Below are 23,966 nucleotides of genomic sequence, written 5' to 3' on the forward strand. Positions count from 1 at the left end.
TTATTCTGAGTAGTTATTAAACATATATTTATTTGGTAAATGTTCTTTACGACTAAGAATATTTTATAATTATGTCTGTGCAGGACAGTGTAGGAGGCATTCTTTTGAATTAGGTGTCGCTCTGCAAGAGCCCTCTTATAGAATGGAAACTTGTTGATTATTGTTTCACCACTGTCCCAAATCTGTAATCCTGAATTCAATAAATGCTAATTTTACACTCCTTTGCTTCAGCTACTTTAATAATAGCTTAAGCTTTTACTACACGTGGATTGACAAAACTCACCATGTATTTCCAGTGCAATGTGCCTAGCTAAGAACATGCCCGTAGCTGAAAGTAGCTGCAAGTAATTTTTCTTCTGCCAGATAATAGCAATTGTTTGTGTTGCCTTTCAGTAGCCAATGTGGGAGCAGCTTGTGTTATAGGCTAGTGATACTATGGTGTTTTAAAAAATGTATTCTTTCTTTAATCTCATGCTCTATGCTTTTGCTCTTATTCCTAAAATTCCATAATTGACTGCAATAGTTAACTGCAACCCCTAACCTCAGCTGCTTTCTAGATAGTCACTTTCTTAAGGAAGAAAAGCTTTTTATGGTCTTGACCTTATGAAGCATGTTCGATAATGTTAAAAAAAAAAAAAGAAAAGAGAGAGAGAGGAGAGTACATCTTAGGAAGATGTAAGATGGGAAAGACCAGATGTCAAGACAAATAATAACAATTTGATTACTTAATGTTTCTATAAATATTTGACTTTCTTAATTAATCCTCTATCCCCATTCTCCAAAATTTAAAATAAAGGGCAGATAAAGTTGTTAGAGGACAAAGTACTATAGAGTGGAAAGTTTCATCTGACCCTAGTGTACAAAAATGTCTTCTGAATTTTTCCCTCCGATTTACAAGGTCTATGTTTAGAAATCTGGCTGTGGGATGACTTTGCAAAATAACATGCTGAAAAATCACATAGTCAGTGCTTAGGCAATTCACACTGGCTCTTATCTAGGACAGGGGTTTAAGGTATTTTTTTCTTAATTCAAAGTCATTTTTCTAGGTTGAAAGCACTCTTTAGTCTCCGTAGTAATCTTTTGACTATTCAATAACATAATCTTAAATAACTTCATGTTTGTTCCGAAATAAAAGATCCTGCTGTCTTTCTTATTACTTGAACACTTGGAAGAAAAGGAAAAAATGCTCCAGAATAATTTCATGATTCTATGACTAAAGGATAAAAGCTCTTCAACAAAAAATTCCTGCTTCTCATCTGTCAGGGCTCTGTGGGAAAAGAAGAAATCTGGGAACAAGTTTTAATAGATATCATGACCCTTTTTCTGAAAACAGTTTAACATCCAAAGTAGGATAGGGAATAGCCTATATATAATACTTGATATATAAATAGATTATATGCATAGATATTTTATATTCATTTATATATTTGCATATATGATATATATACTATATATATACTTTATATTGAGAATATGTAACCACAGAATATGAACACTATGTAACCACAGTATATAAAACATTTTGCAATTATATTAATTATACATTTGCAATTATATTAATTATACATTTGCAGTTATATTAATTATAAATTTGCAATTATATTAAGGACTAGGCAGAACTAAACTCCAGAAGCGTACTGAGATAAATGGAAACAAACATGCAGGTGAACATTTTTGTACTCTTACTAATATGAAGAGATTGTTACCTACTATGCCTAATAATAACAAATGCCATATGTAAGTGTTTGTATTAGACCTACAAGTTTCATGAAGCCAGAATAATGCATAATAGATATCTTGATTGATAATGTGAAAGGAAAATAGTCTCAGGACACTGAAGTTATCTATGCCAAAGGGAAAAGTTAATCTTGGGAACTTAGTCACATAAAAAGTACCTTCCTTTTGTTCCCAAAGCCATGACTGTAATTTTACATGGTTACTTGTATTTGGTAAAAATCTAGATTTACTGAGAACAAGATTAATGCATAATTGACTTTCCCTCTACCCACTTCTTTTCGCTTGTAAAATGTAGACTGAGTGAGCACTAATCAGAGCCTTACAAGAAAATAACCACTTGCCTCATTGTCGACCCTCCCTTTTTTTTTTTTTCTTTCTCACATGTTCTTTACCTTTAAAGATAGAAGGTCCCATAACCTTCTTTGAAAAAGCATAGGACACAGATCCTACACTGACTTGTGTTTCTTTTTCCTGGGCATGTCCTTCATATTGGCAAAATAAACCTCTACATCGGTTGAGATCTGCCTCAGTCACTTTTTGGTTTACGATAAGGAGACTAATGTCTTTAGTTAATGATGGGGAGAAAACCACCTGGCAGTGGTGAGGGAATAGCAAGATGGTAAATTGTGATGGTGTTAGCCTCAATGTAGCAGTGGCTCTTTCTAGCAAAGAAAGATAAAATAATAGTTTCCAAAAAATTCAGCTTGCAAAGAAGCTGTTGACCCAAGCTGTTATCTTAGAATGCTTCATTTTGAGAATGCAGTCTTCATGAGATAGCCAAGTTTAGTTAAGATTTGAAGGTAGAAGAGATATTCAGAAAGGAGGCTGAAGATCCAGGGCTGATCATTCATTTGCAATTCTGAGAACACAGACTTGGATAGCACAGGAGGAGTGCACAGATTAGCGCACCATAAAGGTAGGTGTTCCACTGATAATGGTGACTATGAACTGCAAAAATGTACCAGTGTCTAAATTAAATGAGCATGGAAAGGGTTGGAGTTTGTCCTGATAGTGTCTTAGAGGACAGGATGTTCATACGAGTAAGAGTAAGGTAGCATCAGTAAGATGGCTTATGAGACAGCCTTTCCCTGACACAGTGTATCTCACAATGACTGGAAATAGGATGGGAGATAAGAGCCAATAAATAAACTGGTGTTACAGATAGACAAGCTCAAGAGAGCTTGTCTACTTGAGCTTGTCCACTACTAACAAAGTTATGGGGCATAAACAAACCTGGCAACATTCAGAGACTTCAAATAGTTAAGTATGGCTGAAGGGAAGCCAATAGAGAGAGTTCCTTTGAGAGTGAGTGATAGAGACAGTCAGGAGTAGCTATGAGGGCCTTGCTGGTCACATCAAGACAATTTTTCTGATAGTGGTCTAAAGGCCTCATGTACCTAAAGCACCTTGAGTTCTTCTTAAACATCCAAACTTCCAAATCCCTCTCCATTCCTAACCAAACTTCCAAATCCCTCTCCATTCCTAATAAATAAGAATTGCTGAAATACAGGGCCTGGGAATTGGCCCCTTAAAAGAAGGTAGGGGATTATTACAAAGGCTACCTGAAAGCACATTTTTTGACATTTAATTTCATAGGCAAAAGGAGAAAATGAAAAGTGTTCAGAAAGGGAGTACCATCATCATCATCCTATTTTTATGGTTCCATACAGAAAAGTATTTAGTGTACATACAAAACTACTACCTTTTAATGCACTTTTATAAGTTTTAAGTTAAAAGAAAATTTAGACATGGATACTTTACTTTTATTACATTTAGCTTTTACGAACTATTTCATCTTACTTATCCTGAATATGCCAAATATGAAAATACTAACAGTAGCTGGCTATGAAGTTGAGATTATTAAGGATCTCTTTTTAAGTTATATTTGGTGTTTTCTCCACTTGGTTATGAAATTATATTACTTAAATAATAAGAATAAATATTTTATATGTGATAAAAATTAAAGGCAAAATGTTATCAATCTAATGTAAGCAAATGCTGGATCAGCTACATTTAAATAAGAGTGCGATATTAAAGATGAAAAATTATTGAATGGAAAAGGGAAAGTCATTTTACTTAAATGAAACTAAAGTCTACAAATTTTAAGGGCAATTAAATAAAATTACATAAAATATAAGAAAGTTATAGAAATATATTTGTAGGTAACACTTTAATATAACTCTCTATAGATTACAAAAATAAAAATTTAAATAAGACAAAATTTAATTAAGTAAAATAATTAAGCAATGTAGGCCAGGCATGGTGGCTCACACTTGTAATCCCAGCACTTTGGGAGGTTGAGGAGGGTGGAGCATGAAGTCAACAGATCGAGACCTTTCTGGCCAAAATGGTGAAACCCTGTCTCTATTAAAAATACAAAAATAATTGGGCGTGGTGGCACACGACTGTAGTCCCAGCTATTCAGGAGGCTAAAGCAGGAGAATTGCTTGAACCTGGGACTCAGGTTGCAGTGAGCCAAGATCATGCTACTGCACTCCACCCTGGTGACAGAGAGCGACTCCATCTCAGAAAAAAAAATACATAAATAATCAACATAATGTACATACATTTTTTTTTCTATAAATAGAGATTTTCCATTTCCTTATGCAACCAAGGTATTGATCATTTTTTTGTGAACTCTATCATTTAGAGTCTTGGCAGGAAACAAATTGCACACAAAAGATAGTTAATTTGAGAGGAGTTTTAAAAACAGGCTATTTACAAAGAAAAGGTCAAGATATAGAGAAACCACAGGGAGGATGCAACATCCAGGAGCTAGTTCCAGATTCCTGAAAATGTGAGGGAAGGGAGCCTGCAAAACCCTGAAAGAACTACCAGAAAATGTTGTAACCTTCAAAAAAGGGAAGGAGCCAAGGGAATAAATACCTTAATCGTCCTCTTTTCTCTCTTTTATCTCCAGAGTAGTTTACTCCTTGCTCCTCTATGGGTAAAGACAGTCAGCAGCCAGTGGGCTCAGAGGACCATAGATTATAGCCATACAAGTTAGCCTCCTGTGAGACATGTAATGCAGAAAAGTGTGCACATCTGATCTGTCAGGTCAAACAGCAGATAGCAAGCATCACAAGAACAAATTCCAATATGAAAATAAAATAGATGAACTTCATTCTCTAATCATAATTATTTCAATTTACTCCTAATTTAGCTAGACTTATTGAACTACATGAAAATCATTGTCACTCTCATACCAGAACCATAAAGAAAAAATTGGGTGTAGTACGTAGAAAAAGACTGAATGCACGTACATATGAAAGACCATGTCTTGACTGATCTCCCCATTCTCAGTTACTCTGTCAGTGGGAAAACTGAAGGACAAAACCATCATGCAACTCCCATGACCAGGTTCTTAAACGAGAGACTTCCCTGATTCCCCTAGCAGGAAGTGCGACAAGGGTGGGTGTGGCCAGCTTGGTCGTGCAGCAGCTCAGACTCCTGGGGGGAGCATGCGGACTGGCAGGCGCAGAGGCCCGTGGGAGGTGGGAGCGCTTTTGGGCTCCAACCCCAGACAGTGTCTAAGAGTGGGTGTCTGCGGTTCCCCAAGCCCAAGTGGGTGTGTGTTACCAAACTCTTTCAGACTTGCGGTCTGCAGAGGGTTTGTGTATTAATCAGCTCAGTGGACCCTCTGCCTTATCGCAAGGGCAGGGGGCCAGTGTGACAGCATACTATATCCTGAGTCCTTCCCCAGTGTACCAGAAGAATCAGATCACACGTGGGCTGGAAGGATGAATGCAAAGTTGTATTGAGTGGTGGAGGTGGCTCTCTGTGAGATGGATGTGGAGCTGGAATTGGAGGATGGAGTGGGAAGGTGGTCTTTCCCTGGAGTTGGGCCGCCCAGCGGCCGGACTCTTCTCCGCCTGTCCGCTGCTGAACTCCCCTCACATCCAGTCCCTACTCTTCTCTCTTTTTCTGCTGCATTGTTCCGCAGTGGCTTGTTCTGCTGGTGCCATCGTTCAGCCCCTTGTGTTTGTGCCCGCTAAGGTCTCAGGTTTATATGGGGGAAGGATGGGGGTGTAGCAGGCCAAAAGGAAACTTCTGTGAAAACAGAAATGCCTGTTCTCATTTAGGGCCACAGAACTTCAGGCTTGAGAGTGGGGCCTTTGCTGGAGAACCACCCTCTTCTACCCAGTATTTCCCTTTCTCCTGCCCATATAATTTCCAGGCCATCCTTAGAGTTTTCCCCAACTTCTGTCTGTATAAGTGAGACCTGCTAAATTGCTGTATCCCAAAAGTTGGCAAAATATGGCCCATAGGCCAAATCCAGCTTAACACTTGTTTTAAAACAAAACAAAGCAACAACTCCCCCCCCCAAAAAACAAAAACAGAAAACAAACCAAAAAAACGGTTATATTGGAACACAGCCACACACATTAATTTACATGTTGTCTACGGCTTCTTTTACACCACAACACAATTGAGTAGCTGCAATATAGACAACACAAGCGGCAAAATTTAAAATATTTAGCATCTAGTCCTTTACAGAAAAAGTGTGGCCACTCTTCCTCTGTCTCCCTATGTTAGTTACCTCTGCAGTAGAAGGCATATTTTCTATTGATATATTTTACTTCTACAGCTTGCTAATTAGGATACAGCTGAATTTATTAGCTCAATTCTTTCATCTTGCTTAGTTAGACAAAACTTAGAGGTATTAAAACAATATCAGAGCCAGGCGTGGTGGCTCACTCCTATAATCCCAGCACTTTGGGAGGCTGAGGCAGGGAGATCACTTGAGGCCAGGAGTTCAAGACCAGCCTGGACAACATGGTGAAACCCCTTTTTTACTAAAAATACACACACACACAAAAAACAACAACAACAAAAAACAAAAAACCTAGGCACAGTGGCACGTGCCTGTAATCCCAGCTACTCAGGAGGGTGAAGGACAAGAATCGCTTGAACCCGGGAGGCGGAGGTTGCAGTGAGCTGAGATCACACCACTGCACTCCAGCTTGGACAACAGAGTAAGACTCTGTCTCCAAAAAATAAAAATAACAATAAAAATAAAATAAAATAAAATAAAACAAAACAAAATAATATCCCTGGTAGAATTTGGCTATTATTTTATTTTATTTTATTTTTATTTTTTGGAGACAGAGTCTACTATAAAGACACATGAACATGTATGTTTATTGCAGCACTATTCACAATAGCGAAGACTTGGAACCAACCAAAATGTTCACCAGTGGCAGACCAGATAAAGAAAATGTGGCACATATTCACCATGGAATACTATGCAGCCACGAAAATGGACAAGTTCATGTCCTTTGAAGGGACATGGATGAAGCTGGAAACCATCATTCTCAGCAAACTATCACAAGAATGGAAAACCAAACACCGCATGTTCTCACTGATAAGTGGGAGTGGAACAATGAGAATACATGGACACAGGGAGGGGAACATCACACACCAGGGCCTGTCGGTGGGTGGGGGGCTGGGGAGGGATAACATTAGGAGACATACCTAATGTAGGTGACGGGTTGATGGGTGCACCAGACCACCATGGCACGGGTATACCTATGTAACATGTGCACGTTCTGCACTTGTACCCCAGAACTTAAAGTATAATTTAAAAAAAAGAAAAAGAAAGTAACAATCATAATTATGATCCAATACAGTTATATTAAAAAAAAAACAATATCAGGTTAACTATTTTGCCCTTAGTACATAGAATTTGCCTTTTATCATACTGCTTATAAAAATTTTTGAAAATTATTCTTTGATTGTCATGAACAAATTTAAAGTTTGTTTTTCTTTCCTCTAAATATGAAATAACCATTAGCCTAAGTATGAGATAATCACAAATAAAATTGAATTTCCTAAATTAGAGCTTAAAAGGACAATTATCTGCATAGGGTGTGTGAAATTGGTCAGGTATAAAACAATAAGTGCTGAATTTCTAGAGTTATAATCAATTCCTATATAGTTACATTGCATCTTAAAGACTATTCACAGACATAACAAAATTTCTAAACAAAATATGTCCATGGGTGGAATGCAGCCTTGTGGCCACCAGTGTTAGATACCTACTGAACAGAGTAATTTAAAAATGTAATAATGAAAGTTCAAGCAAGTAATTTCAGTTACTTAAAAAGCAAACGCTGTTCCTATAAAAAATGGGTAAAAAAAACTAATACAAATAATTGCAGATGATGTATAAAGTTATGAAAATGATTATATTATTCACAGAAATATTTCTTATAAAGTCAAGGTTGCACACAAATATAAAATTGCATGCATTACTTCACAAGAAAACTTTTAAACTAAAGTAATATTGTAGGACAATAGAAAAGAAGCTGTTAATGCTTCCAGTACAGACAAACAAAAGAAAGCAGAAATTAATGAGATTGCTTTAGAGTTTCAAAAATAAGAATAGTCACTGTAAAGAGTGAGAAAATAATTTCCCAATACTATTTGTCTTTTTAAGGTACAGGAGCAATATTCACTAAATTTATTAGAAGGAAAAAAATACAGGTAGCTCCCTGGTTACAAAATAAATGTTCACAAATTAAAATTTATTTATACACTGAATAATTTCAGGAAATTTAAGGAAGAAATAAAATATTGTGTAAAAGGGAGGGGTGTTTTTTTGTTGTTTTTGTTTTGTTGTTATTTATTTATTTATTTTTTTTTTGAGACAGGGTCTCACTCTGTCACCCAGGCTAGAGTGCAGCAGCTCCATCACGGCTCATTGCAGTCTCCACCACTGGGCTCAGGGATCCTCCCATCTCAGTCTCCCCAGTAGATGGGACTACAGGCATGCACCACCATGCCTGGATAATTTTTTTATTTTTTGTAGAGATAGGGCTTTGCCATGCTGCCCAGGCTGGTCTTAAACTCCTAGGCTCAAGTGATCCAGCTGCCTCCGCCTCCCAAAGTGCTGGTATTACAGCCATGAGCCACTGCACCCAGCCAAATATTGTATTTTAAAAATCTATGAAGTTATTTAAAATAATCTGTAATCATCTTAACAAGAAATATAAGAAACATATATAAATAACTAAAATATTTACTACAAAGTCTTAAAAGGAGACTTATATAAAGTGGGGAACAGAGGCTTATTTTCTTGAAAATAAAATCATGATATTATAAAAATTATTCTTAACAAATATTTATAAACATGTAATGTACTTGCAAATAACGTTACTATAGATACATGCTTTTCATTACTTTGAAGTCTATCAGGAAGGAATAAACAGAAAAGCAAATACTTTTTTTTTTCCTGGAACAGTGAAGAATAAGACAGTCTTATCTCTGCAAAATATTAAAGTGTAATATAAAGAAAAAGTAATCAGGCTTCTGGTTATAAATAGTGAACCAAGCATATGTATTTTCCTCTGCTTTTTCTAAACTCCTCGAAATAACAGTAAAAATATATTGTGTTTTGTTTTGTTTTGTCACAAACTTCCAGAAAGAAAAGAGACTGGAAGAGGAGAAAATAGAAACAAAATCTGAGATGTTTAGCAGCAAATGAGTGGTAAATAACTTAGAAGACCCCATAAAAGTGAATTGTAAGCAGGCACTGGAGTAAATTCTATTACACTGCAGAAACTTCTGAAGCCTGAAGACGGATGGCATCATGCAGCTCTGTAAGTGCGGATAAAATTTAGGCTAATGGATCAGTTAAAAGTGCAACTAATAAGTTACACTCTTGAGTACTCACATTGATTCTGAGCAGAATAGTCCTTCCCATTCATCTCTTTTACTATGGATTGAAGATTTTTTTCTAGTGAAAATAACAGAATTCTGGCCTGGGAACCACTAGCACAGTTGAGGGTAAGAGTCCAGCACTCACTGCAAACAGGGGCCTCAGTGAACCTTTACTCACTGAAGTATCGAAACATCTGGCATGACTTCCATACATACAGCTGCCATAATGTTGGCATTTTATACCTCTAGATAGCTCATTGAAAAATTATTTTTCAGAAAATCTAACCAGCCTATGAAAAACATTCTATTAATAAAGATACATCGGGGTCAAAGTAATCCTTCTCAAAGTATGTTCCATAGGAGAATTAATCATTAATTCTCTAGGGTTTCTGTCATACACAAATAATTAGCCTATCTTCTCTCCATTTAGAATGATACTAGCTGCATAGCTTCCTTTGAAAGAATTTTTTTAAAAAGTCACTCAAATAATATTCTGTAGCACTTATTTCTCTACTAGAAACCTAATGAGATAGATAGAACCTACCATGAAGTCTACAAAGCCCATTTATGCATAGAATGTGTCAATCAGCTCCATGTCCTCTCAAATGTAAAAAAAGTAAGCTACCTCAGACACACACAAGAATGTAGTCCTCCAATGTAAGAAATGGAGACCAAGACAAACAAATAAGCAAATATGCAGAGGAAAACAATACTTAGTAAAACAGACTATACAATATTTCTAAAATATTGCATCCATTGAACAAAAGCAAGGTGCCTTAATAAATGAATATTAGAGAAAAAAGAACATTTAGAAATCATAAACATGTTGGCAGAAATGAGAAAACAATAGAATGATTGGAAGATAAATTAAGATGATATGCTGGGAAGCAGATAACAATTTTAAAAATGAAGAAAGGTAGTAAAAATATTTTTAAAGCTCACTTCAGTAGATCCAATATGCAAATCAGAGTTCTATAAAGAAATTTGGGAAAGGGAATCATCAAAGAAATTTCCCAGAAGTAGGATTATGAATTTTTACTTTGAAATGATCCATTGAGTACTAAGCACAATGGAAAAAATAAACTCACACACTCTCAGAATAATTTAAAATGTAAGGCACATCTTCATAAAATTTTAAAATTTAAGAGACATAGAAGAAAAATAAAAAAGTATGATACAAAGAATAATGAATCAGAATGTCAACAGCAACACTGGAAGCTTAAAGACAACATAATATTGCCTTTAAAAATCTAGAGGAATGAATATTTCGAACCTAGCATTCTATCACAGCCCAACTAATACAAAAATGGCAGAGCAGAATAGAAAACACTTTCAGATACACAATTCCTCCAAAATCTTATCTTCCATGCAACCTTTCTAAGGAAGAAACTGAGAGAGATCAAGAAAGCGGAAGACATGGAGTTCAGAAAACGAGAGATCCGCTATGCTTTAAAAGAGACAAACAAAATGGATAATGGCAAAAGAAGATAATAAATAGCCTTGCAGATGTCATAGGAAACTGCTGGTCTTGATTGGATCAGGCCATGAGTCCCTGGGAAAGATGTCTGGAAGAAAGTGAAATTAATAAAATACTGCTGTGTTTAAAGACATTGAGAGGTAATTTAAGCAAGTGGAAGAGATTTAAAGGACACACTACATAGATATAGATGAGGATAATTATTAACTTCAGGAGAAAAGTATAGTTTTCAAACTATACTATATCACATTGTGCAACATGGGTCTTCTGTGAATTCATTCTACATAGTCAAAATATGTAAAAATAAAAATAATGCAAACAGTCTTATGATATAACCAACTTGGAGTCATGAGACAGGATTTATGCATGTGAGTAATAGAGCGGTAGAGAATATAATAATACTCATCTTGAAGAGTGGAAAGTTAATAGATAACAAAAATATAATGAAGCAGCCAGATAAATGCATGACTTATAGATATGGAGGCAAACATCAAAAGTAACGGCTGAAAGAATTGCCAGAGCTTGCCACTTGCACTATAGATGCACTACCTTCTCTCTTATTCTATGTGCCCTAGTATCTCCTGCCACAGATTCTGTAATCATGAGGTTTTTTCTGACCCTTCAATCCTTTTACACATTAACATCTACTCAATTTTTAGCTTTCACTCAATTGTCACTTCCTTAGAAAAGACATCTTAAACATTTAGAAACTCCATACTAGGTCAAATTCTCTTATTGTGTCCTCTTATGACATTGTAAACTATTTTGTAAAATGTATCATGGTTCCAATTATACCTTACCCTGTGAGCTCAGAAACCACATTCGTTTTGATACCGCTGTACTCTTGATACACAGCATAATGACTGTAGCAAAGTGGGTGCCAATTATTTGTGAAATAACAAAACTAAATACTACAATTAATTAGCACAAAAATACAAATTATAAGCCTACCTTAAAGGTTATGAATTTTAAAATTCTAAATAATATATTTACAAATAATATTTAGCTATATATTAAAGAATAAATTCACCACAATTCAGCAACATTGTTTTCTGCAATGCATCTGTTAAGAGAACCTAATTCACATGAGAAATTTAAAAAGAAATATGAAGACAGGGATTAAAATGGCAGAGAGAGGGCAGGATTAGCTTGCTGTTCCTGCTCGGATAGACAGAGCAGCATGTGGAGACTCCTAATCGTGAACTTTTGTTACAAGAACTACTGCAGGAACATACCAAGAAAACCAAGAGAATCCACAGACCCTTCAAAGGAAGGAATTAGATCACTGCTGGAGGTTCCCCGAGATGCCAAAAACCTGTGAGTCTGCTTGCTTTCTCAGTTAGGAGGCTTGTGGTCTGGGGCAAGTTCTCAGCCCTGGTCACCAGCTGCCTGGAAATATAGACTCGGTCCTGTTGGGGGGTGGGGCACGATGGGAGTGAGACTGGGGCCTTTAGGACTATGGGCTGCATGGGAGTGTGGTGAGTCCTGTGACTGCCAACTTTTCCCCACTTCCCTGGAGACCTGTATGACTCAGCAGTAGCAGAATAATGCCCTGAGGAATATAACTCCATTGGCCTGGGAACCACATCCCCATCCCCCACAACACCCACAGCAAGCCCTGCCCAAGGAGATGTGGAGCTTAAACACACCTATCCCTGTCCCCACATGGTGCTCTTTCTCTACCTGCCCTGGTAGCTGAAGACAAAGGTCATAATCTCTTGGGAGCTCTATGGCCCTGCCCAACACCTGATAAACCTGAATGCTTAACTAGGTATTGCTATGGCAAGTTTGCATCCTCATTATAGGGCCACAGCTGAGGCACTCTTGAAAGTGCTACCTCCTGGCTGGGGGTCAACCAACACAAAACCAGTGCACTAAACAAAAACACAACCAAAGATCCCCACAGAGTCCACTTCACTCCCCTGCTACCTCCACCAGAGCAGGTGCTGGTATCTATGGCCTCAAGAACTGAAGATGGATCATATCAAAGGACTCTTTGCAGACACTTCCCAGTAGCAGCTCAGGGCCCAGTAGATTCACTGGGTGGCTTGACTCAGAAGAGCAAAGACAATTACTACCATTTGGCTTTCAGGAAGCCCCATTCCTAGGGGAAAGGAGAGGACACCACATCAAGGGAGCACCCCATTGGAGAAAAGAATCTGACCAGCAGCCCTTGAATCCCAGATCTTCCCTCTGACATAGTCAACTCAAATGAGAAAGAACCCAAAAAACAATTCTGGTAATATGATGAAACAAGGTTCTTTAACATGTACAAAAGATCATATCAGCTCACCAGCAATGGATCCAAACCAAAACAAAATCTCTGAGTTGTCAGAAAAACAATCCAGAAGTTTGATTATTTAGCTAATCAAGGAGGCACAAGAGAAATGTGAAGTCCAACTTAAAGAAATCAAAAACATACTAGCCAATATGAAAAAAAAAAAAAATCTTCAGTGAAATGGATAGCATGAATGAAAACAATCACAACTTCTAGAAATCAGGGTCATACTTAGAGAAATGCAAAATGCACTGCAAAGTCTCAACAATTGCATTGAACAAACAGAAAAAAGAACCTTAGGGCCCAAAGACAAGGTTTTCGAATTAACCCAATCCATCAAAGACAAAGAAACAAGAATTTTTAAAACTAAGCAAAGTCTCCAAGAAGATTTTGACTATGTTAAATGTCAACCTAAGAATAACTGGTGTTTCCAAGAAAGAAGAGAAATCTAAAAGTTTGAAAAATATATTTGAGGGAATAATCAAGGAAAACTTTCCCAGCCTTGCTAGAGATCCAAACATCCACATAAAAGAAGCTCAAAGAACACGTGGGAAATTCATCACAAAAAGATCATCACTGTGGGTTTGTCATAAATAGCTCTTATTATTTTGAGGTACGTTCCATCAATACCGAATTTATTGACTGTTTTTAGCATGAAGGGCTGTTGAATTTTGTCAAAAGCCTTTTCTGCATCTATTGAGATAATCATGTGGTTCTTATCTTTGGTTCTGTTTATATGCTGGATTATGTTGATTGATTTGCGAACGTTGAACCAGCCTTGCATCCCAGGGATGAAGCCCTCTTGATCATGGTGGATAAGCTTTTTGATGTGCTGCTGAATCCGGTTTGCCAGTATTTTATTGAGGATTTTTGCATCGATGTTCATCAGGGATATTGGTCTAAAATTCTCTTTTTTTGTTGTGTCTCTGCCAGGCTTTGGTATCAGGATGATGTTGGCCTCATAAAATGAGTTAGGGAGGATTCCCTCTTTTTCTATTGATTGGAATAGTTTCAGAAGGAATGGTACCAGCTCCTCCTTGTACCTCTGGTAGAATTCAGCTGTGAATCCATCTGGCCCTAGACTTTTTTTCGTTGGTAGGCTATTAATTATTGCCTCAATTTCAGAGCCTGCTATTGGTCTATTCAGGGATTCAACTTCTTTCTGGTTTAGTCTTGGAAGAGTGTAAGTGTCCAGGAAATTATCCATTTCTTCTAGATTTTCCAGTTTATTTGCGTAGAGGTGTTTATAGTATTCTCTGATGGTAGTTTGTATTTCTGTGGGGTCGGTGGTGATATCCCCTTTATCATTTTTTACTGCGTCTATTTGATTCTTCTCTCGTTTCTTCTTTATTAGTCTTGCTAGCGGTCTGTCAATTTTGTTGATCTTTTCAAAAAACCAACTCCTGGATTCATTGATTTTTTGGAGGGTTTTTTGTGTCTCTATCTCCTTCAGTTCTGCTCTGATCTTAGTTATTTCTTGCCTTCTGCTAGCTTTTGAATGCGTTTGCTCTTGCTTCTCTAGTTCTTTTAATTGTGATGTTAGAGTGTCAATTTTAGATCTTTCCTGCTTTCTCTTGTGGGCATTTAGTGCTATAAATTTCCCTCTACACACTGCTTTAAATGTGTCCCAGAGATTCTGGTATGTTGTATCTTTGTTCTCATTGGTTTCAAAGAACATCTTGATTTCTGCCTTCATTTCGTTATGTACCCAGTAGTCATTCAGGAGCAGGTTGTTCAGTTTCCATGTAGTTGAGCGGTTTTGATTGAGTTTCTTAGTCCTGAGTTCTAGTTTGATTGCACTGTGGTCTGAGAGACAGTTTGTTATAATTTCTGTTCATGTACATTTGCTGAGGAGTGCTTTACTTCCAATTATGTGGTCAATTTTGGAATAAGTGCTATGTGGTGCTGAGAAGAATGTATATTCTGTTGATTTGGGGTGGAGAGTTCTATAGGTGTCTATTAGGTCTGCTTGCTGCAGAGATGAGTTCAATTATCATACTGAATGGGCAAAAACTGGAAAAATTCCCTTTGAAAACTGGCACAAGACAGGGATGCCCTCTCTCACCACTCCTATTCAACATAGTGTTGGAAGTTCTGGCTAGGACAATCAGGCAAGAGAAAGAAATCAAGGGTATTCAGTCAGGAAGAAGAAGTCAAATTGTCCCTCTTTGCAGATGACATGATTGTATATTTAGAAAATCCCATTGTCTCAGCCCAAAATCTCCTTAAGCTGATAAGCAACTTCAGCAAAGTCTCAGGATACAAAATTAATGTGCAAAAATCACAAGCATTCTTATACACCAGTAACAGACAAACAGAGAGCCAAATCATGAATGAACTCCCATTCACAATAGCTTCAAAGAGAATAAAATACCTAGGAATCCAACTTACAAGGGATGTAAAGGACCTCTTCAGGGAGAACTGCAAACCACTGCTCAGTGAAATAAAAGAGGACACAAACAAATGGAAGAACATACCATGCTCATGGATAGGAAGAATCAATATCGTGAAAATGGCCATACTGCCCAAGGTAATTTATAGATTCAATGCCATCCCCATCAAGCTACCAATGAGTTTCTTCACAGAATTGGAAAAAACTGCTTTAAAGTTCATATGGAACCAAAAAAGAGCCCGCATCTCCAAGACAATCCTAAGTCAAAAGAACAAAGCTGGAGGCATCACGCTACCTGACTTCAAACTATACTACAAGGCTACAGTAACCAAAACAGCATGGTACTGGTACCAAAACAGAGATATAGACCAATGGAACAGAACAGAGTCCTTAGAAATAATACCACACATCTACAGCCATCTGATCTTTGACAAACCTCAGAGAAACAAGAAATGGGGTAAGGATTCCCTATTTAATAAATGGTGCTGGGAAAATTGGCTAGCCATAAGTAGAAAGCTGAAACTGGATCCTTTCCTTACTCCTTATACGAAAATTAATTCAAGATGGATTAGAGACTTAAATGTTAGACCTAATACCATAAAAACCCTAGAGGAAAACCTAGGTAGTACCATTCAGGACATAGGCATGGGCAAAGACTTCATGTCTAAAACATCAAAAGCAATGGCAGCAAAAGCCAAAATTGACAAACGGGATCTCATTAAACTAAAGAGCTTCTGCACAGCAAAAGAAACTACCATCAGAGTGAACAGGCAACCTACAGAATGGGAGAAAATTTTTGCAATCTACTCATCTGACAAAGGCCTAATATCCAGAACCTACAAAGAACTCAAACAAATTTACAAGAAAAAAACAAACAACCCCATCAAAAAGTGGGCAAAGGATATGAACAGACATTTCTCAAAAGAAGACATTCATACAGCCAACAGACGCATGAAAAAATGCTCATCATCACTGGCCATCAGAGAAATGCAAATCAAAACCACAATGAGATACCATCTCACACCAGTTAGAATGGCGATCATTAAAAAGTCAGGAAACAACAGGTGCTGGAGAGGATGTGGAGAAATAGGAACACTTTTACACTGTTGGTGGGATTGTAAACTAGTTCAACCATTATGGAAAACAGTATGGCGATTCCTCAAGGATCTAGAACTAAATGTACCATATGACCCAGCCATCCCATTACTGGGTATATACCCAAAGGATTATAAATTATGCTGCTATAAAGACACATGCACACGTATGTTTATTGTGGCACTATTCACAATAGCAAAGCCTTGGAATCAACCCAAATGTCCATCAGTGACAGACTGGATTAAGAAAATGTGGCACATATACACCATGGAATACTATGCAGCCATAAAAAAGGATGAGTTTGTGTGCTTTGTAGGGACATGGATGCAGCTGGAAACCATCATTCTTAGCAAACTATCACAAGAACAGAAAACCAAACCCCGCATGTTCTCACTCATAGGTGGGAACTGAACAATGAGATCACTTGGACTCGGGAAGGGGAACATCACACACCGGGGCCTATCATGCGGAGGGGGGAGGGGGGAGGGGGGAGGGGGGAGGGATTGCATTGGAAGTTATACCTGATGTAAATGACGAGTTGATGGGTGCTGACGAGTTGATGGGTGCAGCACAGCAACATGGCACAAGTATACATATGTAACAAACCTGCACGTTATGCACATGTACCCTAGAACTTAAAGTATAAAAAAAAAAAAAAAAAAAAAAGATAATCACCTAGGCACATAGTCATCAGGTTATCTAAAGTCAAGAAAATGGAAAGAATCTTAAGAGCTGTAAGGCAAAAGCACTAGATAACCTATAAAGAAAAACTTGTCAGATTGCCCAGCGAAACTAAGCTTCATAAATGAAGGAAAGATACAGTCCTTTCCAGACAAAATGCTGAGAAAATTTGCCACTACCAAGGCAGCACTACAAGAACTGCGAAATGGAGCTCTAAATCTTGAAAGAAATCCTTAAAATATGCCAAAATAGAACCTCCTTAAGGCATTAATCTCACAGGACCTATATAACAATAACACACTGAAAAAAATCCAAGGTATTCAAGCAACAAATAGCACGATGAATACAATAGTACCTCACATTTCAACACTAACATTGAATGTAAAAGGCCTAAATGTTCCACTTAAAAGATACAGAATGGCAGAATGGATAAGAATTCAACAGCCAAGTTTCTGCTGTCTTCAGGAGACTTAACACATAAGGACTCACATAAACTTAAGGTAAAGAGGTGGAGGCTGGGCATGGTGGTTCACACCTATAATCCCAACGCTTGGGAGGCCAAGATGGGCAGATCACAAGGTCAGGAGATTGAGACCATCCTGGCCAACATAGTGAAACCTCATATCTACTAAAAATACAAAAATTAGTTGGGTGTGATGGTGCACGCCTGCAATCCCAGCTACTCAGGAGGCTGAGGCATGAAAATCACTTGAAGCTGGGAGGTGGAGTTTGCAGTGAGCCGAGATCACACCACTGCACTCCAGCTTGGTGACAGAGCAAGACTCCACCTGGAAAAAAAAAAAAAAAAAGAGGTAGAAAAAGAGATCCCATGCAAATGGACACAAAAAGCAAGCAGGAGTAGCTATTCTTACATCAAACCAAACAAATTTTAAAGCAACAGCAATTAAAAAGACAAAGAGGGGGCTGGGCATGGTGGCTCATGCCTATAATCCCAGCACTTCGGGAGGCAGAGGCGGGCAGATCACGAGGTCAGGAGATGAAGACCAACATGGCTAACACGTTGAAACCCTATCTGTACTAAAAATACAAAAAAGTTAGCCAGGCGTGTGGCAGGTGCCTGTAGTCCCAGCTACTTGGGAGGCTGAGGCAGGAGAATGGCTTGAACCTGGGGAGTCGGAGGTTGCAGTGAGCTCAGATCACGCCACTGCACTCCAGCCTGGGCAACAGAGCGAGACTCTGTCTTAAAAAAAAAGAAAGAAAGAAAGAAAAAAAGACAAAAAGGGATATTATATACTGATATAAAAGGACTAGTCGAACAAGAAAATGTCACAATTCTAAATATATATGGCCCTAACGTTGAAGGTCCCAAACTTATAAAACCATGACTACTAGGACTAAGAAATGAGATAGATGTCAGCACAATAATAGGGGGGAAGTTAAATACTACACTGACAACACTGGAGGGGTCATCAATTCAGAAAGTCAACAAAGAAACAGTGGACCTAAACTATACCCTACAACAAATGGACTTGACAGATATTTACAGAACATTCTACCCAACAACTAAAGAATATATATTCTATTCATCAGCACATGAAACATTCTCTGAGATAGACCATATGATAGGCCACAAAATAAGTCTCAAAAATTTTAAGAAAATCGAAATTATATCAAGTACTCTCTCAGACCACAGTGGAATCAAATTGGAATTCAACTCCAAAAGGAACCCTCAAAACCATGAAAATTAAATAACCTGCTCCTGAATGATCATTGGGTCAACAATGCAATCAAGACGGGAATTGAAAAAATTCTTTCAACTAAAAGATAACAGTGACGCAACCTATCAAAACTTCTGGGATACAGCAAAAGCTAAGAAGAAAGTTCATAGCATTAAATGCCGACATTGGAAAGTCTGAAAGAGCACAAATAGACAATCTAAGGACACACCTTGGGGAACTGGAGAAACAAGAACAATCCAAACCCAAACCTAGCAGAAGAAAAGAAATAACAATCAGAGCAGAACTAAATGAAATTGAAACAAAAAAATACAAAAGATAAATGAAACAAAAAGTTGGTTCTTTGAAAAGATAGATAAAATTGATAAACCGTTAATGAGATTAACCAAGAAAAGAAGAGAGAAAGTCCAAATAAGTTCAATTAGAAACAAAATGGGAGCTATTACTACTGATACCACAGAAACACAAAATATTATTCAAGGCTACTATGAACACCTTTATGTGCATAAACTAGAAAACTTAGAGGAGATGGGTAAATTCCTGGAAATATACAGCCCTTCTAGATTAAACCAGGAAGATATAGAATCTCTCAGCAGACCAATAACAGTGAAATTGAAAAGGTAATTTTAAAAATGCCAACAAAAAAAAAGTCCAGGACCAGACAGATTCACAGCTGAATTCCATCAGACATTCAAAGAAGAATCAGTACCAATACTATTGACACTATCCAAAAAGAGAAAGAGGGAATCCTCCCTAAATCATTCTATGAAGCCAATATTACCCTAACACCAAAACCGGGGAAGGACATAACAAAAAAATAAAACTACACACCAATATCCCAGATTAACATAGATGCGAAAATCCTCAACAAAATACTAACCAACTGAATCCAACAGAATATCGAAAAGATAATCCACCATGATCAAGTGGGTTTCATGACAGGGATGCAGGGATGGTTTAACAAAATAAATGTGATATACCACATAAACAGAATTAAAAACAAAAATCACATGATTATCTTAGTAGATACAGAAAAAGCATTTGACAAAAATCAAATATCCCTTTATGATTAAAACCCTCACAAAATCAGCATAGAAGAGATATAACTTAATGTAATAAAAGGCATCTATGACAAACCCACAGCCAACATTATATTAAATGAAGAAAAGTCGAAAACATTCCCCCTGAGAGCTGGAACAAGACAAGGATGCTCACTTTCACTGTGGTACTGGAAGTCCTTACCAGAGCAATCAGACAAGAGAAAAAATAATGAGGGCATCCAAATTGGTAAAGAAGAAGTCAAACTGTTGCTGTTGGCTGATGATATGATAGTTTACAGAGAAAACCCTAAAGACTCCTCCAAAAAGCTCCTAGAACTGGTAAATAAATTCAGCAAAGTTTCAGGATAAAAAATTAATGTACAGAAATCAGTAGCTGTGCTATACAACAACAGCCACCAAGCTGAGAATCAAATCAAGAGCTCAACTCTTTTCACAATAGCTGCAAAAACAAAACAAAACAAAAATAAAACCAGAAATATACTTAACCAAAAAGTTGAAAGACCTCTACAAGCAAAACTACAAAACACTGCTAAAAGAAATCATAGATGACACAAACAAATGGAAACACATCCCATGCTCATGGATGGGTAGAATCAATATTGTGAAAATGACCATACTACAAAAGCAATCTACAGATTCAACGCAATTCCCATCAAAATACTACCATTACTCTTCACAGAACTAGAAAAATAATTCTAAAATTTATATGGAACCAAAAAAAAAAAAAAATTCCCACCTAGCTAAAGCAAGAGTAAGCAAAAAGAATAAATCTGGAGGCATCACATTACCCAACATCAAACTATACTATATGGCCATACCCACCCAAACAGCATAGTACCGGTATAAAAATAGGCAAATATACCAATGGAACAGAATAGAGAACCCAGAAATAAAGCCAAATACTTGTGTCAAACTGACCTTCAACTAAGTCAATAAAAACATAAAGTGGGGCGGAGGGCGGGGAGTGGAAAGATTCCTATTCAGCAAGTAGTGCTGGGTAAATGGCAAGCCACATCTAGAAGAATGAAACTGAATCCTCATCTCTCACCTTATACAAAAATCAACTCAAGATGGATCAAAGACGTAAATGTAAGACCTGAAACTATAAAGATTTTAAAAGATAACACTGGAAAAACCCTTCTAGACATGGGCCTAGGCAAAGACTTCATGACCAACAACCCAAAAGCAAATGCAACAAAAACAAAGATAAGTAGATGGGACTTAATTAATCTAAAAAGCTTCTGCACAGCAAAAGAAATAACCATCAGTTAACAGATAACCCACAGAGTGGGAGAAAGTCTTCACAATCTATACATCCGAAAAAGGACTAATATCCAGAATCAATAAAGAATTCAAACCATCAAGAAAAAAACAAACAATCCTATCAAAAAGTGCATTAAGGACATGAACAGACAATTCTCAAAAGAAGACATACAAAGGGCCAACAAGCATATGGATAAATGCTCAATCTAATTATCAGGAAAATGCAAGTCAAAACCACAATGCAATACCACCTCACTCCTGCAAGAATGGCCATAATTTAAAAAACCAAAAAATAATAAATGTTGGTGTGGATGCAGTGATCAGGGAACACTGTTGGTGGGAATGTAAACTAGTATAACCACTATGGAAAACAGTGTGGAGATTCCTAAAACTAGATCTTCCATTTGATCTTGCAATCCCACTCCTGGGTGTTACCCAGAAGAAAAGAAGTCATTATATAAAAAAGATACTTGCACATGCCTGTTTTTAGCAGCACAATTTGAAATTGCAAAAATATGTAACCAATCCAAATGCCTATAAATCAACGAGTGGATAAAGCAAATGTGACACACACACACACACACACACACACACACACACACACCATGAAATACTACTCAGCCATAAAAAGGGAATGAAATACTGGTATTCACAGCAACCTGAATGGAATTGGAGACTATTATTCTAAGCTAAGTAACTCAGGAATGGAAAATCAAACATTGTATGTTCTCATTCATATGTCATAGCTAAGCTATTAGGATGCTAAGGCATAAGAATGATATGATTGGACTTTGGGGACTTGGGGTAAAGGGTGGTAGGTGGAGAGGGACAAATGACTACATGTTGGGTACTGTGTACACTGCTCTGATGATGGATGCACCCAAATCTCAGAAATCACCACTAAAGAACTTATTCCTGTAAACAAACACCGCTTGTTCTCCAAAAAACTATTGAAACAAAAAAAATAAAAAATTAACGTAAGAAAATACGCAGTATACCGAAAAAAGAACAGAAATATGATTATCTCACCATTAGAAAAGATGTAATTATCTTCCATATCAGAAAGTCTAGAAATAGACCCCATTATTAAATAAATTCTATTTTTCAAATATAGGAGAATAATAATGACAGGCCAGCAACATCATTATGTTTGATGGTAAAGCACTGCAATTACTCACTTTAAAGTAAGAACTAAGAATAATGTGCTTATTGTCTCAAGCATTGTTTAACATTATTTGCAACTGAAAGACTAAAAATGAAACAAACAAAAAACTGTCAGAAAAATCTTTTAGTAGGATCACAGTTCTTTTAGCACCTGTCTACTAGAACCACTTGAAAAAGTATAGTGGAAAAGATCCTACTTACCATAGTGAAAATAAATATAAAAAACTAAGCAAAAACTCATGGTACTACTCAGAGGCATTAGAAGAAAACCAATATAGTAAACCATTTTTAGATCAGAGAAAATAATGTTTTAAGAAAGAGAATTTAGTAGAATATCAAAAGCTGGTCAAAATTCAAGTAAAATGAAGACTTAAGTATGGACATTGGATATCAAGACAAAGAGGTTACTGGTATCCTAATGAAACCTCTAAATAAATAAACCAGAAAATTTTACTGAAGAACGGAAAATACTTAGCCAATAGGAAGGTATGCTGTATTTCATGATGCAAATATTTAATTTCCTGAGACTAATAGTCAAATTAGTTCAGTTTCACTCAATATTGCAGTTGTTATTTTTTAAACTCAGTGAAAAGTTATATTGTTTCCCAACATGAAAATATGTATTTGATTTAGCCCAATTTCCAGCATTATTCTTTATGGAGAAACACTAGAAAATGTTCTAATTAAATAAAGAGATGCCAGATGACACTGCTATTATCTGACATTTACAGGAAGTAAAATGAAAGAAACTAAAGCTATAAAAAATGAACAAGAGATAGAACTAACACTACCTGCAGATAATATGACAAACTGTAAGAGAATTCAGTAAGATAGTGAGGCATGAAATTAACATACAGAGATTAGTGTCATTTATATAATCAGTTAGAGTCTAATGTAGAAAAAACATTCAATTTCCAATAGCCATAAAAATATAAATTACCAAGAAAGGAACTTAACTATAAATGTGTAAAACCCTTATGAAAAAAAGTTTAAAATACGACTAAAAGATATAGTAGAATACCTGAACAAGTGGAAGAATATAACAAGCTCTTGTTTGAAACTTGCAACAGCAACATTATGTCATTATTCCTAAATGACAACTTTATTATGATTCAAGCTTATTAAAGAGGATTTTTAGAAGTAAATAATTAATCATAAAAGTATAGAAAAATAAGCAAAAAACATAGAAAAGTCTCTGGAAAAAGAGCAATGGGGGACAGACACTACCAGTGTCTCAACAGCAAAAGCAGTAGGAATGCATATAAGTAGCTGCACCAATGAAATTAGAATAGAAAGCCCAGAAATAGACTTTAAGTGGGAATTTAATATATAATCAAAGTAGCATATAAAATCAGTAAAAAAAAAAAAAAGAATTGAGAATTTCATAATTTCATAGAAAATTAAGCAAAAAAAGTTGAACTTATACTTCAAGTCATAAAGGGAGATAATTCTAAAAGAA

The 23,966-nt window shown here is 36.7% G+C and overlaps 1 long non-coding RNA gene across 1 annotated transcript in view; it reads right to left on the minus strand.

The window, feature by feature from the left end:
* Positions 1-334: 334 nt before the first annotated feature.
* LOC135970424 (uncharacterized) overlaps positions 335-23,966 on the minus strand; it is a 44,134-nt gene continuing 20,502 nt past the window's right edge. Inside the window, exon 3 of the long non-coding RNA XR_010586100.2 lies at positions 335-1,267. This is a non-coding gene — a long non-coding RNA (uncharacterized lncRNA). The remainder of the gene's footprint in view (positions 1,268-23,966) is intronic.

This window comes from Macaca fascicularis, chromosome 4, assembly GCF_037993035.2.
Source record: "Macaca fascicularis isolate 582-1 chromosome 4, T2T-MFA8v1.1".
NCBI lineage: Eukaryota > Metazoa > Chordata > Mammalia > Primates > Cercopithecidae > Macaca > Macaca fascicularis.